Consider the following 8,956-nt stretch of genomic DNA (forward strand, 5'->3'; position numbering starts at 1 on the left):
ATTGGGCCCAGCATGCGCCACCGGAGATATACACCTCATAAACTGTAATGTTGGTTCTCCCGGGTACGGCAATACCCTACATGTGGCTGTTATCAGCTGCCTGGGCACACAGCAGGGCTCAGAGGGGAAAGATGAGGAGGGGTAAGCTGTGCGAAGTGGATCAGAGCGAGTAAAACTGGGGTAAATTAAAAATAAAGGGATGGATGATAAATTTTAAAACACTCTTTCATACAGAGCTCTGGTTTTTCGGGACACGCGTCACATTGATATATTGTGTCCTTCCTTATCCCCCTCTTATAGCAGACTCTGCACCTCTTTTGACTTTTTCCCTTCTTGCCAGTTTGGGGAACTTCTCCTAAAAAGTGTTGCCCTGGTACGATGTGTGTGGCCTCGCTTCCAGAAGTACTGTAAGGCTTCAGGACTTGATCTGACAAGTCCACCCCTCCCATGTACCGATTGTAGTCCAGGATGCAGTCTAGTTTGGGGGTCCCTGTACTGGTACCTCGTACAGGTACATGGGTACTGGTGTGGCATCTCCCTGGTCTTGTACTTGACACACAATATGTTGCTGCTAGAATGTGCCCTGCTCTCACCCCTTCTTGTTTGCCCAAGCAGAGTCAGGGAGGCCTCTCAGGTTTCTTCTAGCAGTGCCGCATGCCGCAGTACTTCTGGAGGCGAGGCACTTGAAGAGCGGGACGCTGGTATAAAAACTATCCAGGTAGAGGTGGTAACCCTGGTCCAGCAGTCAGTGGGTGCACCAAATCCCACACAATTTTTGTATTAACTCCCAGTAAGGGGGGGCATTCTGGGGGCTGAATACTGGTGCCCTTCCCTTCATGTATCCTAAATCTGTAGGTATACCCTGATGCACTCACACAGCTTATACATCTTCACGCCATACCTTGCCCTCCTACCCGGCAGGTACTGGCGGAATTGAAGCCTCCCTTTAAAATGTACCAAGGACTCATCAATAGAAATACACTTCTCGGGGGTGAATGCTTGGGAAAACCGGGCACTGAAACGGTCTAATAGGGGTCTCCGTTTATACAAACGGTCAAAACTGGGGTCATCTCGTTGTGGGCACGGCTCATTATGAGTATAATGTAAGAAGCGAAGTATTGCCTCATTTTTATTTTATTTTTTAGTTTCCAGCTCAGTTCTGAAGTTGCTTTGAGGGGCCCATATATTAGACACCCTTATCAAACACCCCATTTCAGAAACTAGACCCCTCAAAGTATTCACAACAGCATTTAGAAAGTTTATTAACCCTTTAGGTGTTTCACAGGAATTTAGAGCAAAGTAGAGGTGACATTTAATTAATTTAATTTATTAGGCACCATGTCCGGTTTGAAGAGGTCTTGTGATGCCAAAACAGTGGAAACCCCCCAAAAGTGACCCCTTTTTGGAAACTAGAGACCTTGAGGAATCCATTGCAGTTTTCTTGGGGTGCATGCGGCTTTTTGATCAGTTTTTATTCTAATTTTAGGTGGCGTGGTGACTAAAAAAACAGCAATTTTACTATTGTTTTTTATTATATTTTTTTACAGCGTTCACCGTGCGCTATAAATGACATATTCACTTTATTCTGCGGGGCGATACGATTACGGTGATACCAGATGTTTATAGTTTTATTTTATGTCTTATGGCGTTTGCACAATAAAATACATTTTGTAAACAATCATTAACTTTTTGTGTTACCTTATTCTAAGAGCCAGAACTGTTTTATTTTTCGATCAATAAAGCCGTGCGAGGACTTATTTTTTGCGTAACGAACTGTAGTTTCGATCAGTACCATTTTTCGGTACATGCGACTTTTTGATCTCTTTTTATTCCATTTTTTGCGAGATGAAGTGACCCAACAATTGTGATTGTGGTACGGTTTATTATTATTTTCTTTTACGGCGTTCACCGAGCGGGATAAATAAGTACATCGTTTTGTAGTTCAGGACGTTACGGACGCGGCGATATCAATTATTTGTTTATTTATATATTTTTATTAATAATAAAGGACTGATAAGGGAAAAAGGGGGACTTTTACTTTTATTACTTTTAAATCTTTTATTTTCTTATTTTTACACAACTTTTTTTTACTTTTTTACACTTTTTTTACTTTGTCCCACTAGGGGACATGAGGGCAGGAGGCTCTGATCGCTATTCTAATACACTGCACTACATACGTAGTGCAGTGTATTAGAGCTGTCAGCTGTTCGCTGACAGCAAGCATAGTGGGTCCTGACGTTGTCAGGACCCACTAGGCTTCCGTCGATGGCGTAGCCAGAGTCCATTGTTAGGATTCTGGTTGCCATAGTAGCCATCGCGGCCCGCTATCGTGTAGCAGGCCGGCGATTGCAGCTTAACCCCTAAGAAGCCGCGATCGCTATTGAACGCGGCTTCTAAGGGGTTAATCGGCGGGGACCACCGCGATCGGTCCCTGCACACTAAGCTGTGATAGCCTGCTGTCGGAAACAGCAGGTATCACAGCTCAGACACGCGCCGGGGAAAGATGGCGCCGTGTTAACTCAGGTCAGTACTATTACTGAGCTGAGCGCGAACGATGCGCTCAGCAGGACGTAATAGTACTGACCTGAGCGCAAAGGGGTTAATCAATGCACGGTGCATTTTAGGCTACGGCCTCATCTCTTCCCCTCCGAGGAGGCCAAAGTAGCGTTCATTATCTCCCTCCTCGCTGGCAAGGCCCTCGCATGGGCGAACCCAATCTTGGAGCAACAAGGACCTGTATCCTCGGACCTAGCCTTGTTCCTGCAGTCCTTTCGTGCCGTGTTCGAGGAGCCGGGTCGAACATCCTCTGCCTATCACCCCCAGTCCAATGGGCAAGTTGAGAGGATCAACCAGATCATGGAAAATTACCTCCGCCACTTCATCTCATCACAGCACGATAACTGGGTACAGCTTCTTCCATGGGCGGAGTTTTCATATAACAACAACACAAGTGAGTCCACCACCTCCACTCCGTTTCACATCGTGTACAGTCAACATCCCAGAGTTCCTCTTCCAGTGTCGACTTCATCTCAGGTACCCGCTGCTGACTCTGCATATGGGGACTTCCTGCAAATCTGCCAACAGACCCGGTCCTCTATTTTGCAGGCGGTCGAACGCATGAAGCGTAAGGCAGATACCAAAAGAAGAGAGCCGCCTCAGTATCTTCCTGGGACTAAAGTCTGGCTGTCCTCTCGAAACATTCGCTTGAGGGTGCCTTCATACAAGTTTGCTCCCAGGTTCCTTGGTCCCTTCGAGATCCTGCAACAAATTAACCCTGTTTCCTATAAGCTGCGGCTGCCCCCTACCCTCAGAATCCCTAACTCCTTCCATGTGTCCCTCCTGAAACCAGTGGTCCTGAACCGCTACAGCAAGACCTCTAGTTCCACAGTTGCTTCCAGCGGCCCTTCTGATGTATTCGAGGTAAAGGAGATCCTGGACCGCAAGAGGGTAGGAGGAAGGACTTTCTATCTGGTGGACTGGAGAGGGTTTGGTCCTGAGGAGAGGTCCTGGGAGCCAGAAGAGAACCTCAGTGCTCCTGCTCTTATTAAAAAGTTCCTCTCTCACTCTGGCCCCAAGAAGAGAGGGTGTAAGAGGGGGGATACTGTAGCGCCCATGGCCCCGGGCCGTCGGGTCCACTCACCTCCCGACGCCCGCAGCCATGGATCTGTGAGCGCTGGCCTCCGTCTCCCTCCTAGGAGATGCCAGCGCTCACTTCCGCTCCGTCCGGCCGGATCCCGTAGGGTGCGCGCGCACGCTCGCGCCCGCTCTTAAAGGGCCAGCGTGCGCACATGAAATCAATGATTATTAACCCACGTGATTCCCTGCTCTATAAGAAAGCCCCAGCCCTTCTGATCCTTGCCTGAGCGTTGTTAGTCTTTCCCTGTCTGTCTCGCAAATGGTCCCTTAGTGTCTCCCGTTCCTGCTGTTACCCGTGCCCTGTTACCGTTCCTGTATTCCGCATTGTTCCTGTGCCTACCCGTCTTCAAGTGTCATCTGCCATGTCAAGTACCATCTGCCACGTCAAGGGCCATCTGCCACGTCAAGCGCCATCTGCCACGTCAAGTGCCATCTGCCACGTCAAGTGTCATCTGCCACGTCAAGTGCCATCTGCCACGTCAAGTGCCATCTGCCACGTCAAGTGCCATCAGCTCATCGGATACTGCCCGCCACGTCTGGCGCCACTTTCCGCACCTGTCTCAATCCGTGCTGAGGCCACAGTCATCGCCCGGACTATTGCAGGTACCTAAACATTACTGTCTGCTATCTCCTTTCACATAGACTGTGACCTGGTCAGCTGCCTCCCCGCTACGGCGGAGCGGCCTAGTGGGTCCACAAACCCAGTGTCCGTGACAAGAGGTAATTGGGAGAAATGCGAAAGTAAAATGGCATACAGTAATGCTTGGGTACCTGAATTAGTCCGGGCGGTGGCTGTGGCTTCAGCACGGGTGGAAGGAGGTGCGGAAAGTGGCACCAGACGTGGCGGGCAGTATCCGATGAGCGGTAGACACTTGATGTGGCAGATGGCACTTGACGTGGCAGATGGCACTTGACGTGGCAGATGGCACTTGACGTGGCAGAAGGCACTTGACGTGGCAGATGGCACTTGATGTGGCAAAGGGCACTTGACGTGACGGAAGACACTTGACGTGGCAGATGGCACTTGACGTGGCAGATGGCACTTGATGTGGCAGAGGGCACTTGACGTGGCGGAAGAAACTTGACTTGGCAGATGGCACTTGACGTGGCAGATGGCACTTGATGTGGCAGAGGGCACTTGACGTGGCAGATGGCACTTGACGTGGCAGAAGGCACTTGACGTGGCAGATGGCACTTGATGTGGCAAAGGGCACTTGACGTGACGGAAGACACTTGACGTGGCAGATGGCACTTGACGTGGCAGATGGCACTTGATGTGGCAGAGGGCACTTGACGTGGCGGAAGAAACTTGACTTGGCAGATGGCACTTGACGTGGCAGATGGCACTTGATGTGGCAGAGGGCACTTGACGTGGCAGATGGCACTTGACGTGGCAGAAGGCACTTGACGTGGCAGATGGCACTTGATGTGGCAAAGGGCACTTGACGTGACGGAAGACACTTGACGTGGCAGATGGCACTTGACGTGGCAGATGGCACTTGATGTGGCAGAGGGCACTTGACGTGGCGGAAGAAAATTGACGTGGCAGATGGCACTTGACGTGGCAGATGGCACTTGATGTGGCAGATGGCACTTGACGTGGCAGATGGCACTTGATGTGGCAGAAGACACTTGAACGCGGGTAGGCACAGGAACAATACGGAATACAGGAACCGTAACAGGGCACGGGTAACAGCTGGAACGGGAGACACTAAGGGACCATTTGCGAGACAGACTGGGAAAGACTAACAAAGCACAGGCAAGGATTAGAAGGCCAGGGACCTTCTTATAGACCAGGAAATCGTGGCAGTTGATAGTGATGACGATTTCCTAATTGCGCGCGCTGGCCCTTTAAGGCCGGGCGCGAGCGTGCGCGCGCACCCTATGGGACCCAGCCGGACGGAGCGGAAGTGAGCGCTGGCATCTCCTAGGAGGGAGACGGAGGCCAGCGCTCACAGATCCATGGCTGCGGGCGTCGGGAGGTGAGTAAACCCATGGGCGCTACAGTATCCCCCCTCTTACGCCCCCTCTTCTTGGGACCAGAGTGAGAGAGGAACTTTTTAATAAGAGTGGGGGCGCTGAGGTTCTCTTCTGGCTCCCAGGACCTCTCCTCAGGACCAAACCCTCTCCAGTCCACCAAATAGAAAGTCCTTCCTCCTACCCTCTTGCGGTCCAGGATCTCCTTTACCTCGAATACATCAGAAGGACCGCTGGGAGCAACTGTGGAACTAGAGGTCTTGCTGTAGCGGTTCAGGACCACTGGTTTCAGGAGGGACACATGGAAGGAGTTAGGGATTCTGAGGGTAGGGGCAGCCGCAGCTTATATGAAACAGGGTTAATTTGTTGCAGGATTTCGAAAGGACCAAGGAATCTGGGAGCAAACTTGTATGAAGGCACCCTCAAGCGAATGTTTCGAGAGGACAGCCAGACTTTAGTCCCAGGAAGATACTGAGGCAGCTCTCTTCTCTTGGTATCTGCCTTACGCTTCATGCGATCTACCGCCAGCAAAATAGAGGACCGGGTCTGTTGCCAGATTTGCAGGAAGTCCCCATATGCAGAGTCAGCAGCGGGTACCTGAGATGAAGTCGACACAGGAAGAGGGACTCTGGGATGTTGACTGTACACGATGTGAAACGGAGTGGAGGTGGTGGACTCACTTGTGTGGTTATTATATGAAAACTCCGCCCATGGAAGAAGCTGTACCCAGTTATCCTGCTGTGAAGAGATGAGGCCGTAGCCTAAAATGCACCGTGCATTGATTGAGAAATCCTCTGCATGCTCTGGTGTCACCATCGTACAGAGGAGGAAGAGGCAGAGGAACTGAGGATCCGGAACAAACAGGGGAGCAACAGGCAGTGGCACGGCAACAGCTTCAGGAGGAAGAACCGGGGGTGGAACCGCGAGTAGATCCAGGCGGACCAGAATAGAATTCACCGCCTCAAGGAGTTGATCCTGATGTGTGCGTAGGTCCTGTATCTCTGTCTGAATCTTCTGTACTGGGGTCTTGGGCTGGCCAGCGGGTTCCATGGCCTGAGCGTACTGTCACGGACACTGGGTTTGTGGACCCACTAGGCCGCTCCGCCGTAGCGGGGAGGCAGCTGACCAGGTCACAGTCTATGCGAAAGTAAAATGGCAGACAGTAATGCTTGGGTACCTGAATTAGTCCGGGCGGTGGCTGTGGCTTCAGCACGGGTGGAGGCAGGTGCGGCAAGTGGCGCCAGACGTGGCGGGCAGTATCCCATGAGCGGTAGACACTTGACGTGGCAGATGGCACTTGACGTGGCAGAAGACACAATTTACATGGCAGATGGAACTTGATGTGGCAGAGGGCACTTGACGTGGCGGAAGACACTTGACGTGGCAGATGGCACTTGACGTGGCAGATGGCACTTGATGTGGCAGAAGACACTTGAACGCGGGTAGGCACAGGAACAATATGGAATACAGGAATGGTAACAGGGCACGGGTAACAGCTGGAACGGGAGACACTAAGAGACCATTTGCGAGACAGACTGGGAAAGACTAGCAACGCTCAGGCAAGGATTAGAAGGCCAGGGGCGCACCCTACGGGACCCAGCCGGACGGAGCGGAAGTGAGCGCTGGCATCTCCTAGGAGGGAGACGGAGGCCAGCGCTCACAGATCCATGGCTGCGGGCGTCGGGAGGTGAGTAAACCCGACGGCGCTACATATATAGTGTATGTGATGTGTACATGTGTGTATATATAGTGTATGTGATGTGTACATGTGTGTATATATAGTGTATGTGATGTGTACATGTGTATATATAGTGTATGTGATGTGTACATGTGTGTATATATAGTGTATGTGATGTGTACATGTGTACATGTGTATATATAGTGTATGTGATGTGTACATGTGTGTATATATAGTGTATGTGATGTGTACATGTGTGTATATATAGTGTATGTGAGGATCAAACATACAATAGGAACAGCACTGTGCAAAAAAACCAAATGCGGCTGGTGCTATGCTTCAGATAACAGGGAGTGACGCTCTCTCAATGTAGTATATGGAAAAATAGAGCAAGGAAGCAGCACTCAATAGCAAAAAATGACGTTTATTCACCCAACACAGCAACGTTTCACTTCCTCCATGGAAGCATTTTCACGCTTGAAAATGCTTCCATGGAGGAAGTGAAACGTTGCTGTGTTGGGTGAATAAACTTCATTTTTTGCTATTGAGTGCTGCTTCCTTGCTCTATTTTTCCATATAGTGTATGTGATGTGTACATGTGTGTATATATAGTGTATGTGATGTGTACATGTGTGTATATAGCGTATGTGATGTGTACATGTGTGTATATAGTGTATGTGATGTGTACATGTGTGTGTATATATAGTGTATGTGATGTGTACACTTGTATATATAGTGTATGAGATGTGTACATGTGTGTATATATAGTGTATGTGATGTGTACATGTGTGTATATATAGTGTATGTGATGTGTACATCTATTATATATTTTAGAAAGTTTGTTTGAAGCCTGATTGTGATACGCCGAAGCAGCAGCGCCATCGTGTGGTCAATGCTGAGAAATCTCACTAAATTGGATGTAATGCGGGCAGCCTAGTGATACGCTGAGCAGCAGTGCCATCGTGTGGTCAATGCTGGGAAATGTACACTATATCTATATATTATATCTTTTAGAACGTTTGTTTGAAGCCCGATTGTGATACGCTAAGCAGCAGCGCCATCGTGTGGTCAATGCTGAGAAATCTCACTAAATTGGATGTAATGCGGGCAGCCTACTGATATGCTGAGCAGCAGCAGTGCCATCGTGTGGTCAATGTAGGGAAATGCACACTATATCTATATATTATATATTTTAGAAAGTTTGTTTGAAGCCCGATTGTGATACGCTAAGCAGCAGCGTCATCGTGTGGTCAATGCTGAGAAATCTCACTAAATTGAATGCAATGCAGGCAGCCTAGTGATACTCTGAGCAGCAGCGCCATCGTGTGGTCAATGCTGGGAAATGCACACTACATCTATATTATATATTTTAGGAAGTTTGTTTGAAGACCGATTGTGATATGCTAAGCAGCAGCGCTATCGTGTCGTCAATGCTGAGAAATCTCACTAAATTGAATGTTATGCAGGCAGCCTAGTGATACGCTGAGCAGCAGCGCCATCGTGTGGTCAATGCTGAGAAATGCATACTATATCTATATATTATATATTTTAGAAAGATTGTTTGAAGCCCGATTGGGATATGCTAAGCAGCAGCGCCATCGTGTGGTCAATGTTGAGAAATCTCACAAAATTGAATGTAATCCAGGCAGACTAGTGATACGCTGA

This window comes from Rhinoderma darwinii, unplaced genomic scaffold, assembly GCF_050947455.1.
Source record: "Rhinoderma darwinii isolate aRhiDar2 unplaced genomic scaffold, aRhiDar2.hap1 Scaffold_130, whole genome shotgun sequence".
In the NCBI taxonomy this organism is placed as follows: Eukaryota; Metazoa; Chordata; class Amphibia; order Anura; family Rhinodermatidae; genus Rhinoderma; species Rhinoderma darwinii.